This window comes from Perca fluviatilis, chromosome 9, assembly GCF_010015445.1.
Source record: "Perca fluviatilis chromosome 9, GENO_Pfluv_1.0, whole genome shotgun sequence".
In the NCBI taxonomy this organism is placed as follows: domain Eukaryota; kingdom Metazoa; phylum Chordata; class Actinopteri; order Perciformes; family Percidae; genus Perca; species Perca fluviatilis.
The window spans coordinates 33682438-33703798 of NC_053120.1; the positions used below are offsets into that span (position 1 = coordinate 33682438).

Consider the following 21361-nt stretch of genomic DNA (forward strand, 5'->3'; position numbering starts at 1 on the left):
CGTGCATTATCTTGGCAATTTAGGAGCAATGATTCGCCAAACTTCCTTTTTTTCAGTGTAATAAATTTCTTCTGATTTTATTTTGTAGTAACGAGTAACTAAGATGCTTAGGGGAAATGTAGTGGAGTAAAAGTATACATTTTACTTAGGAAATGTATTGGAGTAAAAGTAAAAGTTTCCAGAAATATAAATAACGAAGTAAAGTACAGATACGTAAAAATTCTACTTAGGTACAGTAGTGAAGTATTTGTACTTACAAATTTGTTACATTACAACACTGCCGGTGACCGCTACGTGGTCCACCTGATCACAGAATTTATAGTTTACCCACCTCTTTTTTTACCACTACACCCCTGTTAATGACTCTTGTAGACTGCAGCCAAAACACAACTGAGAGAGGAAAGGAGTTCAGTGAAGTATGATGCCAAAAAGGTGTTTGTGTCATTGAACCAAGTGGATTGAATGTTTCACAGTTACCATTGTACGAGATAAGTGGAATTGCCAAGCTCTTAGAGAAATGGTCTTTTGACCTATATGCCTGAATTCTTGCAGTCCATCAGCTTTTCTTACAGTTTTGCTACTCAAATATCTCCTGTAGAGTACCAGGAGTTCTAACAATTTGTGACAGTACGGGCGAAAGCGGTACTAAAAACCCTAACAGGTATGTGTATCACAGCCCTTGCCACAGTGTTTGTCTGTTGCACAAAATAATTGTCCGTGAAAAGGCAGAAATGTATGACACGTATAATTTACACAACAACCTATTACTTTAGCAATTATGGCTTTATTGAATTTCCTTAATGTTAATATGTAATTGGAGGAGGCCCACATTACATTTTTAAATTGGTTATTTGACTATCACAAAAAGACAACTATATTGAGGAAAAACATGGATACAGTAATATTTCAAAAATCAAATAAAAGAGTGATCTGCAGTGACAGTTATTAATGTTTCTATAATGAAATGTATTGATAAAAAAATACAAAACTGTAATATCACTCTAGAACACATTTGTTGTCGAGTCATGCAAGGTGTTTATAGTGTAGAGAAATTGTCTTTGGCAGAATACAATTATCTGCAGAATAACATTATCTGCAGGCGATACTGGCCGACAGCTGTTGCCAGAGGGGGCAATACTAAAAGTTTCTAATCAGATCAGAATAAAACATGTCAACAAGCATTGGGAATGTTTAAGAATGCTCCCTGACAGAACATATGTTTGACATGTAGGGCTGGCTGTTTTCATTTTCATCATCCATAACCTAGCATGCTTGGAAGCATGCACTCGCTTCTGGTAGTGACAATGGCTACAGTAACAGCTGCACTGGTCTACATGCAGTGAGTTGCACTGATGTGACAATTACAAAAAGCTACTCTATATCCACGCCGTTCCACTTCCGGGACTGCTCAGGTGCCGCCGGAAATTTCGCCAGATGTCCATTACCTTCCGCTTTCTTTGTGTTGGCATTCTAAACTCCGGTGTATTTATGAGGACTATGGTCCTCAGATCTCTGCAGGGTAAATCCAGACAGCTAGAGTTGTCTGAGTTTTCTGTTGCACGACTAAAACAACGTTTGAACGTACACATCCATCCATCCATCTTCGCCGGTTCGCGGGGGGAGCAGCTCCAGCAGGGGACCCCAAACTTCCCTTTCCCGAGCCACATTAACCAGCTCCGACTGGGGGATCCCAAGGCGTTCCAAGGCCAGGTTGGAGATATAATCCCTCCACCTAGTCCTGGGTCTTCCCCGAGGCCTCCTCCCAGCTGGACGTGCCTGGAACACCTCCCTAGGGAACGTACACATGTTCCACCAAAACAAGTTCCTTCCCGAGGCTATTTTGCAGCGGCACCGTAGCGCTGTCCGAGCGCGATTGTCCCAAGACGATTGTGATTGGTAATAAGAAATGCCAATAAACCAGGGCACGTTTTTCTCCCATCCCAGAATGCTGTATGGACTAGCCAGACCCTCCTCCGCAGCGCTGTGGAGGTAGGTCTGGTAATGCGAGACTGCCAAAAAGTCAAACAACATCACCATCATGGATGCATCTCCACTAATGTCCCTACCCCTGGCAAAACACACCGGCAGTACCTCGTATCATGACGCCCAACGGTGCAGCACGTTGTCCGCCTGTATCACCTACGAGAGACAAAACATTAGCTAGCTAGTTTAAATTGCGTCACAAGCCAATTCATTAAGCAAGAAACATACCAATTGTTTTAGCAGTGTCAAGATTAAAAGTTGGAAGTAAAGGGCAATGATTAGTCACCATTACTTACACTTCAACTGTTATGTATCCCACTTGGATTCAGAAGCAGACACAAAGCAGAGGTATAATCAACTCAGGCAGGTTTGTTACAAAACTAATTAACAAAAAATTATTAGCAAAAGGCCAGCGGTGGAGAGTGGGTAGACAAATGAATGATGGCATCTCTTTCTGAACACCACACGAGATGGGCCGATAGTGTTCCCACAGGCAGGCAGATCTATGCGAGGCAAAAACACAGGATATCAGACAAGAGATCTACAAAAGGCAGGGAATAGTAATCTCACAGGTCTATACAAAGTTTTAGCCGTAGCGTTGTTACCACAGAGGTGAATGGATGAACTGGCGAAGACTGAGTAGGTTGATTGCTGGGATGAGCTTCAGGTGTGAGACGCTGCCGGAGATCAGGTGAGGAGAGCGAGGGACGCTTAAGAGCCACGCCCTCAAACACACAAACAACACAAAAAAATGACAGAAAGAGCAGGGAGGGGAAACAGAGGAAACAAGAGGACAGAGGGAGTGGCACAGCCAGATCATTACAACAATGGCCCATTGAAAGAATCACAACATGTCTGGAGAGTGAGTTAACCATAGGCGGAAATCCCAAGGGGGTCAGGGGGTCGTCGTCCCCCCCCCCGGCCATCTAAGGGTTGTCCCCCCCCTCTAGAAATATCATTAAAAATAATGATGTGTATTGTAAATAACATAATGATGTATACTTAAAATATCTGTGTAAGTAGTAAAACAATACCAACCCCAAAAAATGCTTTTTAAGTTTAGAAACATTTTGAGTCCCCCCTCCCTTTGCATCACAGTGGTTTGGTCAACTCAACAAGACCGATGGACCGCAGGAGAGAATGAGAGAACATACTACTGATGTGCGATACCACTTAATTCCTATTCGATCCGATACCAAGTAATACCCAGGCTGGTATTGCCGATACCAATACCAATACTTGGTAAAAAAAAAAAAGTAGGTTGTAGGCTTACCAATTCCAAATTATAGCTGCATAATGACAAGACCATAAACTACTCTCATATTATTTAATTATAAAGAAAATCTCAGAGACTTGTACAGTAAAACAGGTTGAAAATAACACACAAATTTGACTCTTAACCTTGTCACAAAATATTCCATATCCACGTTTTGCTGTTCTTTACATCACATGTAAATCAGGCACCCTTGAAAACCGTTAACTCAAATTGTTTTCACAAAACATTCATGTTTACAAAAAAATAAAATAAAAATAGGCTCCCCTGGCCAGCTCCGTCACAGAGCCGCAGTGCACACACAACTGACCGGCGGAAGGAGAAGTAGTTCCTTCCCCTAACCGGATATAATTAGACTTTTCTGATGACAACAAAATCGATAAAAAATATCGATACTTTAGTATCGATCCGCACATCACTAGAACATACTGGTCTAGTAGGTGGATTGGCTAGTTGTGGAAGTAGGCTGTTCACATTAAACATTGGATGAAGTTTTTTTTTTCTTTTCTCAAATAGAAATGATGCTGAGTAATTAATAAATTAGTCATGACAAAAAGTTCGCTATGTTAGTGTAATATAATGTAATTTTACCTAGCTTGTTTAGTAGCTTGATGGATAGAAATACACCCACTACAACTAACGTTAATACGACGATAAGCCTAACGTTATGTGTGTGAACTGATATTAGGGTTAATATTGAAGACTGTTTTGCTCAATATGATGTTAAAGTGATGGTTCGGAGTAATTTCATCCTAGGGTCCTTTGCACCATGACCTCGAGCCAAACACTCCCCCAGAAGCTTTTTTCACCTGGGTCGAACATTGGGAGAGTTAGCGTAGCGTAGCGTTATCAGCTGAATAGCTTAGCGCAGAGGCTAATGGATCCGAAGTGTCTCTTAACATTACCCCACTAATAATGCCCGAAATGATACCAAACGTCTACAGTAGTACAAATAGGTTATGCACTCTTAAAACGATGGATTGTAAAGTTTGTAAGTACACCAGAAGTTTATGTAAATAACACTTGCCTGCTGGCTTCTGCTCTCTGCTGCTGCTGCTGCTGCTGCTGTTACTACCGGGCAGTAAGAGTGCTTAGGGCCATCTACAAATTACAACACCAAAAAGAGATGCAACAAAAATATTTATTAATTTAATCATTAAATAAGGTAATGTCTCCAAACTTACCTCAATTATAACTTGTCTCCTGCTAGTTATTCTACAGCACTTACTTTAAAAAATAAGTTAAATTAATAAATATTTTTTTTGCATCTCTTTTCGGTGTTGTAATTTGTAGACGGCCCTAAGCACTCGTCTTACAGCAGCAACAACAACAGCAGAGAGCAGAAGCCAGCAGGCAAGTGTTATTTACATAAACTTCTGGTGTACTTACAAACTTTACAATCCATCGTTTTATGAGTTCATAACCTATATATATACTACTGTAGACGTTTGGTATCATTTCGGGCATTATGAGTAGGGTAATGTTAAGAGACACTTCGGATCCATTAGCCCCTGCGCTAAGCTATTCATCTGATAACGCTAACTCTCCCAATGTTCGACCCAGGTGAAAAAAGCTTCTGGGGGAGTGTTTGGCTCGAGGTCATGGTGCAAAGGACCCTAGGATGAAATTATTTTTAGCCTGGGTATAGTTACTCCTGTGATCGAACCTATAAGCTGTACTTTACTGCACTCAAGACTGTACTTTCTTACATTTAAAGCTCTTGAAAGTCTCACACCTTAAGCGACCGACTGTCTTCATTTCCCCTGGATTCCTTGAGAGCTCCAAAGATCCACTAAGTCTGCTCTCCATTTCGCTCGTGTTAATTATTTTACAGAGTAGAGCTGCGTTGATGCCAGAAGATGTCTTTCTTTCTGTCTCTTTGCATGAATACTGTGAGCCCCGTCTTCACTTACTCCCAATCTGCTCTCTCGTTCTATTAGTCACTCCGGCAATCTGCCCTGCAGTGGTGTTACAACTCCCACTAAAGCCAATTAAAGGAGCCAGAAACAAATTTATAATTTGGCAAAATGACACTTAAATTGAAATTGTTAAAAGATGTATGCAAATCTAAAACCTGCTGATGGGTTCATGCTCTTCTCCTGCTCCTCAGGGGGTGATGGAGAAGAGCATATGGCCACTAATGCCCAATAAGATGTGCACTAATATCAGCATACATGCACACAAACACACAGAAATAAAGGGAGCTCATTAAGGCACACAAAACAGACTCACGTGTGGCTGTGTGTGCACTTTTTAACACCAGAACACACACACTCTCACATGCTGTAGGCTGAGCTGGCAGGTATAGCGCTCTAACTTCTAAACCCCATGTCTGATAAAATATTAAACCAAAACATAATGCATAACTTTACTCCAATAGTGTCAAGGAAAACCACTGGATGAACACATAGCAAAACAGCCCAAGGCTTCTTTACTGCGATAACGCAAGTGTGCTAGTTTTTTTAGTTTTTTGTTGTTACTTTCTTGTTTTTTTATTCTTTTCATGCTTTTTTGTCTGCCTAACGTTGCTCTCTTCCGGCAGTTTCTTCCATTTTTTTTCCTTTTTACAGTGGCTACTGTATCCCTGTCTTCTCTAACACACACTTTCACAACAGTGCTGAAGGAAGAATGCAGAGGATAAAAAATTGATTGGCATTATCATTTAATCAATAGACTGACATGAAAATGTGATGCGGCTGCTCCCGGGGCGCTGCTGATGGAGAGGAGTTAGCTGTTTGTGTGGGGAGGGAAACGCCTCGGAGACCCAAAGATACGGGCAAACGCACAACGAGATGCCCGGCTATAGGCTGTACGGGTAGAGGCAGTGTGTGTGCTGTTATTTAAAATACAGCATTTCTACTGGGAGTCAAAAAGAGGAGTTATCAGGCTTGGATGATTGGCAGGCAGGGAGAGGTAAGGTTTCCATTGTGTTTGCTGGGAATCAAAGATGAATGGGAGAATGAACTCAAGCTGTCTCCCCCAAGACTCGATCTGTGTGCATGGATTTTGTGTGTGGGGGTGCGTGTCCTCTTACTGCCTCCATTGCTGTCACATCCGATCACAGCCCATCAAACCGACTGAATGCTGAGTTGACAGAACTGTTTAATAAACACAGACCCCCCCCCCCAGACATACACAAAGGTAGAAAACTTTAAAGAGACAATAAGATCCCCCCAACACACTTTTCCATCACCCCTTCTTTTTTATGTACTGATGATTGGAGGGATATATATATATATATATAAATATAAAATATATATATAAATCTATCTATACTATTGGAAAGCCTGTTTAGTTCCCTTTCAAATGGTGCACCATTTGTAAGGAACATGCATTTGTGGGATGAGTAGCAGCGCTGAGTATGTGGGTTGCGCCCATGAAATATTTGCCAAACAGCTTATTCTGCCATTGACTCGTTTGGCGTTTGGTGGATTGGATGATTGAAGTCTGAAGAAACAAGACATATTGGCAATTTAACTATTTATTCATTTCACAAACAGAAGCCTCAGTAGCGTGTGGAAGAACCATACACAGCCACAACAGCCTGGCACCTCCTCCTCATGCTGGTCACCAGCCTGGTCACACACTGCTGTGGGATGGCATCCCATTCTTCAACCAGCATTTGTCGCAAGTCAGCCAACGTGGTTGTGTTGGTCACTCTGGCATGAACAGCAAGCCCAAGCTGATCCCACGTGTTCAATGGGGTTGAGTTCAGGACTGCTGGAAGGCCATTCCATCCTCTCCACTCCCACATTCTGGAGGTAGTCTCTGATAAACCCCTCCTTATATCTCTCTGCATTGAGATTGCCTCCAATGATGACAAGCCTCGTTTTTCCAGTGAAGGAGATGCCGCCCCACACCATCACACTGCCTCCACCAAAAGGTGTTACTCTATCGGTGCAGCAATCAGCATAGCGTTCTCCATGTCTTCTCCACACTTTGACCATACTGAGGCTCCTGTTTGGGAAATTAATAAATTGTTTTCCCTACATTGTACCGAACCAAACCGTGATGTCTGAACCGAGGTATGAACCGAACCGTGACTTCTGTGTACCATTCCACCCCTAATATATATATATATATATATATATATATATATAACTTCAATGGATTCAAAATGCATAATAAAAATAGTAATAATTGACCTTGTTTGCAATTGTATATTTTCTTTTAACAGTTTCTTTTATAATGGTGATCTATGGGGAAAATGCTTTTTTGGCTGCAGAGGTTGTTTTTTTGTTGTGGCAGTGAAATTGGTTCTATTATCTCTATTAATACAGCCACATGTATAGCTCATATAGCGAGTGGCGTTGGTATGGAGAGTTCAAATGAGAAACCAGAGCTAAAGAGCCTCTTGTGTCATTCATATTTATCGTTTGAGAGCGTTGTGTTTTTGCTTGAAATAACAGTGATACAGGACAAAAACTGTGCCGACATTGTTCAAATCAAAATTGGGTGTGTTTCCAGAGGCGCAATCAGTCAAACGTGCTTAAACGTTTGTAACGCCCCAATGCATCTTTTTCATTTCAATTTCACCTTTTATTTGAATACACTTTTGCACCTGCTTCAATTCAATTCAAGTCAAATGCAAAATGCTTGAAGCTTTGTAAATTCAGCGCAATGGGCCCTCAACCTCACTTATCTTTGCTCCTCCTGATATTTATGCAATCTTCATTTAAATCAGTGGTTCCCAAACTGGGGGGCCCCGAGTTATGAATGCTAAATATAAATAAATGATGAATGGTTCTGCTGCAAAGGATGGACAAATTTGTAAAAAGACTGCCAGGTAAATGTTACGCAAAACAATACGTAGTGATGACCACAATTTAATCTAAGGATGTCAATCTCCCAGTCAAATCGCATTGTGTCTCGTTGATTGTCCCTTCGTGGAAAAACAGCTGATTGTTGCGCACCTCTCTCTCCCTCTCTTGCTCCTTCACGGAGAAACAGCTCATCTTAATTCAATTGGAAATATTTGTATCTTATAATAAAGACGCTGCCAGCTTTTTTTTCCACTACAAAAGCGCCCTAGTCGACCTTTTCTTCTCAAAAAAGACGCCAAGTATGAAACATAGCCTTAGTTGTTTCAATTGTAAGTCATTATTTCTGATTGAATGCTTGTGTTGCTGCACGTTTAAATTGCACTTATTTCGTTGTTGTGTACCACATGATGTGTTAGTAGTGCATAAGTTACACGATATTAGCCACTTATGGTACAATAAAGTAGTAGATCTAGCAGTCAGTACATTTATTAGCATTGACAAGTGTTAATGCCAAGCGTTATGTTGAGCAATTGATCCACCAGGGATACAAGGGTGATTTTGTTGTCTGTGTTCTCATCACTTGGAAACTGGGACAGTCTCCCAAAACCTTCTGTATTCTTCCCTTCCTTTTGCAATGCATACTTCAATTGACTCTGCATCTCTCTTTGAGTTAACAGGAGTGCCATGTTTCCTGGGAGCACAAAGAACATTTATATTTTTGATGTTAATGGCACTCTCCAGTCTTTCCTTCCTCTGTTGTTTCCTTCTCTGTTATTCCCCTTTCTCCACATTTTCTTCTCTCATTTCTCATGACCTCTTCTGCCTCTGCTTTTCTCCTTTGTCTTTCCTACTATTATCCTCACATCCTGCCCTCTTCTTTTTTTTGCATCTTTGTGTCTTCTTCCATCTCCCTTCTTTCATCAATTTACCATGCCTTTTCCTTATGTCGCCCTCTTTACTTCCTCCTCCTCCTTCCCCGCCCCCTTACTTCCTCCTCCTCCTCCTCCTTCCCCTCCCCCTTCCCCTCCCCCTACTCTCTTTTCAGGTCAGGCTATTCCTGACCTTTATGTATTACAGAAACCCGCCCTCACACACTTTACAGCAGTGGCAGATATATGGGACATGAATATTCATACGGTGCTCTATGTGCTGTACATACTATACACTCTGTCCAGTTATTGTACTTTCCCTCTGTTCCTGTCAATGTCTGTGACGTCTGTGTATATAAAAAAAAAAACAGGAGTAGTTGTTTGAATGCCGTTACACGACGACGTGTAAGGATTCTGCGTAGGTTGATTTATTCAGACAGACCTGCTATTGTTTTGCTGACAAACAGATCCAAACCCCCGGTGAAACCGGCTTTTATACAAACACAGCAATATGGAACCACTTGGCCTGGAAGCTGTGCAGTGAGAATCAAGGTTGAGTGACTTAGTGAAGGGCACAGCAGCAATTCAGCACCTGGTTGAAAACTATGGACACCCACTTTCCACAAAGTACAGACACAAAACACCACAGAAATGTATTCTGCACACTGCAAATGTCATTGTGTGTGTGTGCGTGTGTGCGTGTGTGTGTGTGTGTGTGTTTTAAGGGCAAGAAAAGGTTGAATTTAAATTTTACAAGAGAAAAGAAGTTCAGTCACACAAAGCGCATAAATGACTAATGCAGACTGTTTGATGGGATGTGTGATGGTGGATGTGTGACTAGACTAGATAAAAAAAAAAATTATAACCCTGAATTGCTTTGCAATTGTTTTGCTATTTCGTCATGAAGGAATAGAATGAGTAGAGATACGGTGACATGCACATACGTCGTTTTTCTAGGCTTTATATTTACAAATAGAAAACTTCCATGGATTCAAAATGCATTATAGAAATAGTAATAATTGACCTTGTTTGCAATTGTATATTTCCTTTTAACAGTTTCTTTTATAATGGTGATCTACGGGGAAAATGCTTTTTTGGCTGTAGAGGTTGTTGTTTTGTTGTTGCAGTGAAATTAGTTCTATTAGGGTGGCAACGCTAAATATAAATAAATGATGCATGGTTCTGCTGCAAAGGATGGACAAGTTTGTAAAAAGACGGCCAGGTAAACGTTACGCAAAACGTAGCCAAGAAAATACGTAGCGATGACCACAATTTAATCTAAGGAACCGGCTGTCAATCTCCCAGTCAAATCGCATTGTGTCTCGTTGATTGTCCCTTCGTGGAAATACAGCTGATTGTTGCGCACACTCTCTCTCCCTCTCTTGCTCCTTCACGGAGAAACAGCTCATCTTAATTCAATTGGAAATATTTGTAGATTCAAAAGGGCGGCCCCCGGAAAAAGTTTGGGAACCAAAGAGATCAGAGAAAGCTATCACTCACTGTAGTAACACACACATACTGTACAGTCATGCTCCTGTTTTCTGTAATAAAGACAAGCTACACTGTACAACAATCTGTCAAGCTGCTGCTATTTAAATGTGTCTATATTGGTTTTTGACCCCTCATGAAGCACGTGCGCGCACACACACACACACACACACACACACAGCCATCTGCTGCTGTAATGAGCATGGCTGAGTGCCACCATTTGCTGTATCAATCTTCCAGGCTACATATGTCATGCAATGCCATGCAGAGACAGGAGGCAGGGGTGTGTGTGTGTGTGTGTGTGGGATGGGGGGCTTTATGGTCGCCAAAGTGTGAATTAATTAGCACCATGTCTGAGGGTTCTCGTTCACTTCTCCCAAATATGTCACGCTCTATGATCTAACAAGGCCTCAAGCAGATAAAAAACACAAGCTGAAGCAAAGTCACTCTGTGGCACATCCTTAAATTGTCCTCCAGCACATGAGCTCAGTGTGAATTGTTTTAATTTATTTTTTCCTGGGAATGTATTCTATGACGTGAAAATATATGCCAAACATAGATATTGTCCTATCATTTTAGTTTCTGGTACCAAGGTTTTTTTGGACATTATGATTATCTTAAAGTGCTCATATTATGCTTGTTGTCTTTTTCCCTTTCCTTTATTGTGTTATATATATTTTTTGTGCATGTTATAGGTTTACAAAGTGAAAAAGCCCAAAGTCCACCCCAAAGTGACTTACCATCTTCCAGAGAAAACACTGTTCACAAACTGCTCCAAACAGCTCTATTGTAGTCCAGCCTTTACTTCCGTGACAAACGTGCGTCACTTTGTAACACACGTTATAATGATTGCCTAGCTGCTAGCGTGGCATGCCCTCATACTCTGCTTCTGACTGGCTAGTAGTCCTTACCTACTGCGCATGTGCGACTCCCAACAAAGATGGAACAGAAGTGAGATGCCTCACTCTGTAGCTAAAACAGAGAGCTCAACACACAGGGTGAAAAGAGGAGCTGAAGCAATGTGCAGTACAACAAAAATATGGTGTTTTTTTGAAAATCAATCCATGTAAACCTTTTCTGATATAGTACATAAAAAAGAAGGGGTGATGGAAAAGTGTGTTGGGGGGATCTTATTGTCTCTTTAAAGTTTTCTACCTTTGTGTATGTCTGGGGGGGGGGTGTCTGTGTTTATTAAACAGTTCTGTCAACTCAGCATTCAGTCGGTTTGATGGGCTGTGATCGGATGTGACAGCAATGGAGGCAGTAAGAGGACACGCACCCCCACACACAAAATCCATGCACACAGATCTCTAAATACAATTATGAACCTGAAAATGAGCATAATATGAGCACTTTAAGATCATAATGACTGTTTGATGTTTGATGTTGTCAGATCCATCTGTATTTCTCACACTCAAATGTGCGTAATGGAGTTTTAACTCTGTTTATCCAATTAAAGCTTTGCCAATTATGTATGTTCCTAAATGCTTGTTTCTGGGAGAAAGAATTTCTCTTTGATGTGGCTCTGTGTCAGTAAAATCAAGACACACACTCACACACTCACTCACACACACACACACACATGCAGTATGTTTGGAGAGAAGTACTGCCGATGGGACCATCTGTTATTACAGCTCAGGCTCGTTGAAGCAGGGAAAAGATGTCTTCCAGAAACCAGCTCATTACATGTCTTGTGTCTGTAAATATTACTCCTGGCGCTGGCCATGGGTTCTGGCTGTGTGTGAGTTCTTGCATGTTATTGTTAGTTAAGTTAGCATGAGGGTTTGTTTGTATTCATGAGTATAGAGAGGCTTTGTCAGAAATCACCATAATCACAGCAACCATATCTGGGAACATCATGAATTGCAGTAAAGAATTGGCTGTGTACAAATAATGTTTTGAAGGCAACACATTCTCATACCTAAATGACAGAATAGGTTGATGCCCAATGTCTCCCAATGATATATGACCGTTCTGTTTACTGCCGCATGGTTGCCATTTTAAACAGGTGACTGCGGTGGCTGTTTTAATCGTGATCGTTTTATTTAACGTAATGACCGCCGTTTTAAACATACAGTTAATCAGGGTGCGAGTTGCCCCGGGGGATGCATGGGATTTCCCCCTTTCTGGTCTACATATCCCTGCCTCTGCTGAATTATTTTTATCCCTGGTAGGGACAAAAGGTATCCCCCACCCTCAAAGTGATCAATGCTACTTTACCAATAGACCATTATATACCTAAAATAGAAGTATTTTAAACCAAGGAAAGCGCTGTAACGTGAACAGTCTAGTGCCATAGAACGCTAAAAATCTGAGCGGCAGTTGCTGGTTGTATTTAGCTGCTACAGAGCTCCGGGACGCCGGCTACCAGCGGCAGTTGTTTAGCCGCCAATAGGTGACTGTGAGCCGGCTACAGGCACCGCCAGATGACGGTCCTTTCAGGGGCCGTGGCAGTGAAGTTAAGCCAGAAAAAGTGAGCGTCATGCAACGACGACAGTTAAGTTTAGGCACCAAAACGAGCTTAGGAAAAAGATCGTGATTTGTGTGTGAAAGCACTTTGTTTTTGCCGCAAAGTCAACTCCTCTCTCCGGCTGGAAAGCGTTGTGTTTTATGTTGACCACGTTATTTGCTATTTCATTGTGAGAATATTTTCCATTGGATATTGAAGTTCATAAATAAGTTTTTTGGCATGGCTGGCCAAGTGGCACTATATCTGTGGTGGTATTGGAAGGGGGATTTCATTCTTGCTGGTTTTGTTTAGTTGTACATGATCAAAAAACATCCCCCCCCCCCCTCTGCTTTTTTTTACAAAAAGCATCCTGCAGTTATGTTGTGAAATGCAGCTACCGTATTTTCTGGACTATAAGTCGCACTTTTTGTCCTAATTTGGCTGGTCCTGCGACTTATTGTCAGGTGCGACTTATATATCAAAATATATATAATTTAACATGTTTTTAAATGTTAATTCATACTGAAAACATTACCGTCTACAGCCGCGAGAGGGCGTTCTAGGCTTGTGACAACTAGAATGCTACTCCTAAAGACAACTGAGAAAGAAAGAGATAACAACAAACGGCAGGTAGTAAAATATGCAGCCGAAAACGGTAATCGAGCAGCAGAAAGAAAGTTTGAAATGAGGGAGAAACTTGTGAGGGACTGGCGAAAAGGTGACTCATACTGCAATGAAGAAAACAAAGAAAGCTAATCGGCTAATCGCGGGCTGAAAGCAAGATGGCCGGAGCTGGAGGAACGAGTCGGGAGGGGCTTGTCAACGGTGCAGTTACGTCTCCACGCCTTTTAATACATCCATGCTCCACGCCCTGGTAGCTAGTTGTTCTGTGTGCTGTTGTATAGTTCAATAACTGTTAATGTGTCACGTTAACATACCGGACACCTAACGTATTCAGCCTGTTGTTCTGTGTGCTATTGTGTAGTTGACAGATGAAAAAAAAAAAATTCTAAATAAATGCGAGTTATAGTCCGGTGCGACTTATATATGTTTTTTTCCTCTTCATGACGCATTTTTTGACTGATGCGACTTATACTTCGGAGCGACTTATAGTCTAGAAAATACGGTAGTTAAGTTTAAGACATAAAACATTAAAACATCATGAATTGGCCTAAAATTAGTCAATTCAAACTAATAAAATGAGGATGTAACCGTGTCATGGACTAATGTACATAAAAGTCAGTTAATTTTAAAAAGTGACGGTTGACTTTTGGTTCCTGCCTGCTCTCGTGGAATTTGGCGCTCTTTTTTTTTTAAGATAATTTTTTTGGGCTTTTCCCTTTATTTGTTAGACAGGAAAGGGGGAGCAAAAGAGAGGGGATGACACGCAGCAAAGGGCCAGAGGTTGGATTCGGACCCTGGCCGCTGCAAAGGACTCAGCCTACATGGGGTGCACACTCTTACCGGGTGAGCTAGAGGCCCTTATACTTTGTTACTTCGCTTCTTCATTTGCTCCAGCGATAATTACTATGTGCCGCGAGAGGTCGCCGCCTATCAGCAAACATGGGTCGTTATGAGCTGCTTGCACAATCGACCTATACGGTCGTTTTCTGGGTGAGGACGGTCTGCTTCAAGGCACTAAAAAGCAAGGTCTGCACAAGTGTTTGGTCTCATTTAGATATTTCAAAAGGTCGTTTAGACGAGGTAACTGAATAAATGAAGGAAACTCAAGGTCTGGCCAATATCTGCTATTTGCATTATTGTTTTCCTTAGTTGACCAACTTGTAACACTATGCAAATCTAAACTATAAAGACTATATTTCCAGTAGGCTATATAAATAAAGAAATATTGGAAATGGGTGCTCCTGCCAGTAGAAAATGGACACTGTGTCAGATTAGCCAAATTAAAGTTTATTTGCCATAGCCACAATCTTTCTCTAACTGTAAACCTGCATTTGATTATTAAAAGTTGTCAGCAACAGTTGCCTGTTTACACATCCAGCAGATATGAAGGAACATTAGCATTTATGCAAGTCCAATGTTTTCCTCTGTTCTTTTTACACCAGCTACTGAGAAAAATGTGTCTCTTTAGCTGCTAAATGCAGTTTAGACAGATAGTTTAGCTAGCTGTCTGGATTTACCCTGCAAAGATCTGAGGAGCAGTTAACCATAGTCCTCATAAATCGAGCAGAGTTTAAAATTCTAATGGAAGGTGACGGACATCTGGCCGAAAAAAGGTACATCCGGCCGAAAAGATGTACACCCGGCCAAATTTCCGGTGGCACCTGAACAATCCCACCTGAAAGTGGGGCGTCGTGGATATAGACTACCGCAGTTATAAATATGTGTAGCAAGGCTTGTATTAACAGTTATTCAAGCTAAAGCCACTTTTGCTAATTTGTAGAAAAACAGAAATATCCCAGTAAAAATCTGTTCAGTCTGTGTTGCTTTCAGCCCATCCGCTCAGTCAGTGCGGGACACTGGTCGGGAATTGTTTTGAAACTCAACAATTCACAATTCAAGTTGGGGGGCTGCTACTAGAATGTTACCTCCTTGTTACCTCCCACAGAGATTCAAGGAACATTTTCTTGAAACAACAAGGGACTGTCTACCCTGCCTACTTTTTGGTAGCAAATCTAAATTACCCATTTTGCTATAAACACTCTTGGACCTTGAACTGTGAGTGAAGCTGCTCTCTGGCACAGGAGTGTGGATTGCTCCTGGCCTACAGGCAGTAGACGTCTCATTGTCACAACAGCAGCGTAGCCGGCAGCTGAACCGCAGTTCACCTCCAGCCCACAGCATCTTTTATTCCCTCTGTTCCAAGGCTCTGAGCTGACTTCATACCTGCTGCGATCACAGTGGGTTTGAGTTGGAGAAAAAGCACAGATCTCTTTGTCCCCTTTGCTGTCTGGTGGTGTGAACTCAGCCACTCGAACCACACTATTATAAAGTCTGATGCTGGAAAAATGACAAATAATCACTTGCAAGTGCATGTGCTTCTTTAGTCAGTTCTTTAGTCTGTCTGCTGTATCTGACCAACTGCCTTAAGTTGTCTACTCACTTTAACGTTGACTAATGGTGTGTGTCCATTGTCAGTGTCATTTCCCCGCTTCCCATTCACTTCTATGGGAGCAGCCGTGCAATGCATTCTGGTAGCGTCGCGGGGACTTTGGAGAAGCGGGGTGTCGAGTCGCCCGCTCCTCATTTGCATAAAGTTGAATTCAGCCAACTTTATGCAAATGAGGAGCGGCCGGCTCGGCTCGCTGCCTCTCAAAACCTGACGGAAATCGGTTGTCGATCTGAAATGAAGACAGATTCAGCAACTGCATGGCCTATTTCTCGCTTAAAAAGTTTTCAGAAAGACGTTTTGGTGAACTATTTTCTTAAAAAAATAAGATATCGTATTCCGAACGAGCCGCCGTTACGGTCGGTTTTGAAATTCGGGAGCAGCCAGCCCCACGTGACGCGTTTGTCCAATCAGCTGCAGCCATGGCAGTTGTAGGAGGGTGTAGACTGTTTTCTTTGCTTGTCAGTGGTCAGTGAAGAGAAACTGGTGGCAAGCCCACTAGCGTGCAATGCTGGGAAGCGGGGCGATCCCATCTGTGAAAACAACGCATATATGGACACCCACCAGAAGGCCAGAAACACACCACACGCTGAAGCGCCATGAATAGCCACTGAGCTATTTTCAAGTTGGCGCCCATGTTATCCAATCTGTCCAGCTACACCGGCTGCAGCAGGGGAAGATGTTCTGTAGAGTGAAAGGAGAGGATCACATTTTTTTATTTGGATTTTTTAAGATTATTTTTTGGGCCTTTAATTGACAGGACAGCTGAAGACATGAAAGGGTAGAGAGAGGGTGGAATGACATGCAGCAAAGGGCCGCAGGTCAGAGTCAAAACCGGGCCGCTGTGTTGAGGAGTAAACATCTATATATGGGCGCCCGCTCTACCAACTGAGCTATCTTGGCGCCCGAGGATCGCATTTTGACCGGCGTGGAGACCTGTGCGTCTTGTATGAACAGCGAGGCGTGCGATTGGGCACGAATCTGTGCTTCACGGCTATTCACGGTGCTTCAGTGTGCAGTGTGTTCCCAGCAAAAGGATACGCCAGAGCACTGAATTAAGTGAGTTGAAGAAACCGCTCCATCGTTCATAATAAGCTGGATTGATTAACAAATAAAACACAGCCATTAATAATACACCTCAGTGTTTTTCTCATGTACAGCCACCGGGTGTTGTGAAACTTTATATTGCTATAACTTTAAGGTGTAAGCTTTTTTTTCACGTACACACATAAATCCACACATCCTCATTTTATCTATATTTTTGTAATTTATTTTATGCCTTTGTTGTTTTATGTAGCCTATTGTGTGAAACATGCATCCACACATGGATGCATGCTTCACACAATGGCCACAGCTATTAGGAATTAGCGCTTGTTTTCCTCTAGTTTTACAGCTGTTTCTTTTGAGAGGGTTGTGTATGGAAAAAAGTATTTTTGGTCCCCAAGTGTGTCACCGAATTCCCGGCACAGCTCAGCGCTGTTCCAGGGGGGCCTTGGACTTACTCTGTCAGGTTGCCTAAAGATGATGTCATTACAAGTCACCCTAGAGAACCTTAGAAATGTAGGAAAATTCAGCATGCCAATATATCTCTAAAATCTTAACCATGAAAACAAATTGCATCTCAAACATCATAATGGATTGGAAAATGAAATGATAGGGTGATGAGGATAATGATTGTCTTTAAACACAATTAATCACACTTGCATTTTCCACTTTAGGCTCCTCTGTCTCTGGTTGTTGCTTCTGATGAGTGGTTGTGTCAAAACAATTCGAGGAAAATTCATACGGATTGACAGCTGTTGAAAGGTTCTATACTATAATTACACCAAGTGCTTATTTTTTCTTCTTTGTAACCGCTGAAATAGCTTCACATAGACTGACATCCTGTAACCAGTTGGCAGGACAGATTGAATTAACACAACACAGGATCAATTGTATAGACCTTTTTAAATAGAATTCCATTGCTTGGCAACAGTCCCAGTCCTTATCTTCCTGTCAGCAGATGCCATTCATATACACTGCAACCAAGAATTGTAGAAAGATATAGACAGAATCACAGTGATACAAAAATCACTTCCGGGTAGACAAATGACAGAATGAATTGCCGAGATATGTGAAATCGGCAAACTTATTTATTTCTGTTCAGCCGTACCTGTGTGTGTCAGTGTGACAGTGTGTAACCGCCGTTATGATTGACTCCTAGTTTTGGGGGGTGTCACTTCTTTAGTCTGTGGCCCAACAGGTAAATTAGGTCTCCAACTTAATGTTAGCCAAATTAGGTGACGTTTCATTTCCGGGATTGTTCAGGAGCCCCCAGAAATTCCGCCAGATGACTCTAATTTTCGGCCAGATGTCCGTTACCTTCCGCTTTCTTTGTGTTGCCATTCAAAACTCTGGTGGACTGGAATAGAGGACTATGGTTAACTGCTCCTCAGATCTCTGCAGGGTAAATCCAGACAGCTAGCTAGACTATCTGCAGTCTGAGTTGTCTGTTGTACAACTAAAACAACTTTTGAACGAACATACGTGCCACCAAAACAAGTTCCTTCCCGAGGCTATTTTGCAGAGGCACCGTTGCTCAAATTGTTAAGATATGAAAGCATCAAACATGCAATTTAGATGAATGAAATGAGAGTATCATCCAGCTGCCCCCCTGTTTGAGTTCATGCAAGTTTAGCTGCAGTAGCTTTTCATGCAGGGGATGAGGGGGGGATATGATATGGCTTCCGGTAACCTCAATCAGTGATGACAGTAGGAGCAGACATTTACTGTACCTATGTGAAATGTTACCACTTTAGAAGCTATACATATGTACTGTAATGTTTGTTCATTGTTTTGAGCACAACTTGAAAATGAAAACTGAACTACCACTCCTACTGTACTTTACCATGCTGCATCTATTCATGTGCTGTCGTTGCATAACTTAACTACATAATTTATGGTTTATTCATGAGGCCTTTTTTGGCCCAGAGAACTGGGCGTCCTGAATCAGAGGAGAATCTCTCCATCTCTCCAAGGGACTCGGGGGGGAAAACAGCCAGGCAGGCGAATGAGATAGCAGACTCAGACGGAATTACCACTTCACTGCGAGAGAAAGGGAAAATGATCTCCGTCACCTGCTCTGCCTGTTCCATCCACCCGTCTGACCATCATGATTTCGTTTTTCTTGCCTGCTTCGTCTGTGTACATGTGCCTGTGGGGATGTGTGTTGATGTGTCTGTTTGAAGTGCTGCACTGCCCTGAAGTTAACGCTGCTACTCTGGATGTCTACATGCATGTATTTATGTAGACCGGCGCTGCAAATGATGCTACCAATCTGGAGAGGACAGGAGTTGGCTGAGAGGCTCTGTCAGTTGTGCGTCACTAAGAATACATGATAGCTTCCCAGTGTGTTTGGGGGACAGAGAGAGAGAGAGAAAAGCTAAGCATGTCACAGGAGAGCCCTCTGCTGTCTGAAGTACTAACCACTCAACATGCCCTTGATTCACTCAATTTTTCAGGCTTCTCCACTTTTGTCAAAATTAAAAGAAAATATGAATATATCTGAATGATTCTTATATTTGTGTAGTATCAAAGAAGTGGTAGTAGTATAGTATTTCACTAAAGGTCTTTCCTTCATCTTTTCTTCCCACATAAAACATTATCATAATATTAGATACAAGTGTCCCCGTTCTCTTTCATTCTGTCCCCTCTTAAATATACCATTTCATAATATATAAGAAATGGATATGTATTATGACAATTAAAACAGAATGAATATGTGTATTTGCCCATATGGAAACATGAATCCAAGTATTGTTAGAGATTAAGTGGCAACAAGTTAAAACATTTTTGAGTCACTGTATAGTCCTGATATGGATATGAAATTGTTGTTGATTGCCTGTATGAGTGTCAAATGCGGCACAAGTGACACGTGTGTTGATTGAAAGATACTCCCATTGATAAATGACGATTTTCCCACACCTGGGGACACAGAATGGGAGGGGCGAGATGTATTTATGCCCGATTGTGTTTGTCGTTTGAAATACTCTTGGTGAAGGTCCGGAGGGACCGAAACGTTAGTTTTTTTTGTAAATAACCGGGGATGCTATAGCAAGAGCAGAGTGCAGGATTTGTTCCTTTGTTTCCAACCTCTTGAATATACAAAATGACTGTATATTTGGCTACAGAGGCTCAGGACTGTAAGGAAAAGGACAAATGCGTGGACAGATAGCCCTTCACCAAGGCAAGAACATTTTCATGAGCTTTTTACCTTTCCTTGTGTTTCTGGCCCTTTTAGTCTCCTTTTCCACGTCTGCATGTGCCACACTAAATACAAAAATGTACCTCTGTTGTTTCGGCATTTTGTACGAAATGTGTCTTACTTTTTGTATTTTCAGATAAAGATATTATTGATATGAGACCATGATTACATGTATGGAGTACAAACATACAGTACCATGCAATCTTTGAAAAACATTCTTACAGTACTAACTGGCAGAAATGACATGCAACAAAACTAGTTAAACAGAAGTTAAAGATTCTTGGATAGATCATTTACATTTAACTTCTTAGCTTCTCTGACCGTAAAAATTTAATTGATTTCAACATAGATTGGAATTGAAATTGTACTCTGGCGTCTACTTTTTCCAATCATTCACTAAGCTTGTCTCACAGACTTTTGTAATACAAAATTACAAAGCGTCTGATTCCTACAGACCGAATTTCTGTTATCATTTTCAGCAGTAATTGTAACAATTAAAGATATATGGAGGTTGGACCTATACCTGTCATCTCTGCTGTGCTTATTTTCTGTACTGTGTTGCTTTGGTAGCAACATAAATGGACTGTATTTATATTGCGCTTTTCTAGTCTTAAAGACTACTCAAAGCCCTTTTGAGAAGTCAGGGTTCAGTGTCATGCCCAAGGACACTTCAACATGGGACTGCAGGTTTGAACCACCAACCTTCTGATTGGCATGCAACCACTCTACCACTGAGCCATGGCCACATAAATATTGCAGGCTGCCATTCTTCATTCATTACATAACTAATTTGCCTAACCTTTACAGTTATTCAGATGGTTAAAGTGCAAACAGGAATGCACAAAAGGGACTTTGAGTTCCTGGAACTTATGGGTTGAAAAAGGGCAAGATAGTCAATAGCTCAACAAGACCCTAGAGTTTGTGATGAATATGAAAGACAAGGAGAATATTGAGTTAGATTATAATAGTGTTGCAAATGTTTTCCATACTTACTGTGTAAGAATTGGTATTGTTTTATATTTGGCCCTCTTAAAGTTTGAGTGCAATACACTTATGCGCCGCTGTGGACAGCTGTACACGTGTATTTGTTATGATTACAATAACTGTAATTACATGATCAAAAACTAGCGAGTCACAAACTTTGCTAACACAGCAGAAAATGCAACAATACAAGACATAGCAAGCCAGCTGGGCTATATCGACGTTTCATTTTTTTCATTTTT

The 21361-nt window shown here is 41.5% G+C and overlaps 1 protein-coding gene and 1 long non-coding RNA gene across 2 annotated transcripts in view; one reads left to right on the forward strand and one right to left on the reverse strand.

Annotated features, from left to right (window-relative positions):
* Positions 1 to 21361, forward strand: part of LOC120566032 (inactive N-acetylated-alpha-linked acidic dipeptidase-like protein 2) — a 519707-nt gene that overhangs the window by 439225 nt on the left and 59121 nt on the right. The window lies entirely within an intron of this gene.
* LOC120566033 overlaps positions 1835 to 21361 on the reverse strand; it is a 56842-nt gene continuing 37315 nt past the window's right edge. The window contains exons 2-4 of the long non-coding RNA XR_005640324.1: positions 2589 to 2708; positions 2280 to 2486; positions 1835 to 2139 (exon numbers count right to left, since the gene is read on the reverse strand). This is a non-coding gene — a long non-coding RNA (uncharacterized LOC120566033). The remainder of the gene's footprint in view (positions 2140 to 2279; positions 2487 to 2588; positions 2709 to 21361) is intronic.